Raw genomic sequence first — 1,456 nt, 5'->3', positions numbered from 1 at the left:
ACACACACACAGAGAAACACAGAGAGGCCTGGCTGTTGATCACACACTCCTCCACCTTCACCCCTGCAGTCTCCCATCCATCACTGTGCCACTGGGGAGAAAGATGGAGAAAGGAGAGAGGACGGGAGGAAAAGATGGGAAGGGGAGAGAGAGAAACAAAGGAAGGAGTGACCACGTCTGTCTTTTTACCTTGAGCTGGGCCTCTCTTAATCCCTGCTGTGCACACAAACACACACACACNNNNACACACACCCACACACACAGATACACACCAACCCACACACACGCACACAGACACACACAAAAATGCAAACGGAACAAGATATGTGAAACCAGAAAGCCTAAAATGCAACCACTTCCTCATGGGGCAGCTCTTGTGTATGTGTTTATGTATATGTGCCGAGGTGCACCAGAAGGTAGCCTATATGAAGCTTTGTGAGGTCAGGTACGTGTGTGAAGGTGCAGCAGACAAGCAGACACATGCAAACAAGCGCAGAAGCACACAAACATGCACATCAAAGCACTTCAAATCAGACATATACAGAACAACTGCAAGTTTTCAAATCATAGACTGAAAATATAGCCTGCTAGCTGATTTACTTTCTCAGTGTTGATAATAATAAGAATTATTTTATTTACATTGCATTTACAACAAAGCATACAATGGATTCATATTGAAACATGAACACTTAACAAAAAGAGCAATGAGAAAAAAACATAAAGAAGAGGCTTACTAGTTGACCTATATGTAAGATTTAAAATGCCATGTTACAATTAAATGAAATGTATTATTATGTTATTAAATAGAACAAGCTGAATAATTGTATTTTGTTTTATTTTATTCCTTTATTTGGTTTGTTTTCATTTAGGGATTTTATGTAAATCCTCCATAGACAAAGGAAGCACTAAATACACTGAAGTCAGATAATTAACTGCTTTGTATGCGATGAGTAAAAGCTTAATAATCAATTATGAACTTATCTTAAGTCAGTAAAAGCAGAGTATTATATAATAATAATAATAATATATAATATAATTCTCTGTTTTTGTGCTGGCTTTAAGTAGGTTTTGTGCCTGATACAAGTGAACAGAGTTACAGTCCAAATACAAAATGAGGATAACCTTTTCCAGGTGTGGAGTAGAGTAAGCCACTGATTTCTTTCTTGAACAAAGTATGGCTGAAATAGATTATTTATCAGTGCATGAAAGAGTAACTTGCAAAAATAAAACATCAAGGTATGACAGTAGTTTAAATCACACACTTGACTACTGGATTCCTACTATTTGATCCTGATTTCATAGTGCAAAGTGAAATGCCACTGCAAAACTAATTACATACATGCATTTAAAGGGGAACTTGGCAACTCTAGCCATTTCTTCGCTGGTTTTCACTTTTGTCATCGCATGTTTTCTCAACGAGCTCCCCCTACAGCTCTGGGACGTGTATTTCACAACA

Source organism: Morone saxatilis, unplaced genomic scaffold (assembly GCF_004916995.1).
Source record: "Morone saxatilis isolate NCDOM2014 unplaced genomic scaffold, NCSU_SB_2.0 Contig9, whole genome shotgun sequence".
NCBI lineage: Eukaryota > Metazoa > Chordata > Actinopteri > Moronidae > Morone > Morone saxatilis.
Note: the sequence above shows the minus strand (reverse complement) of the source record.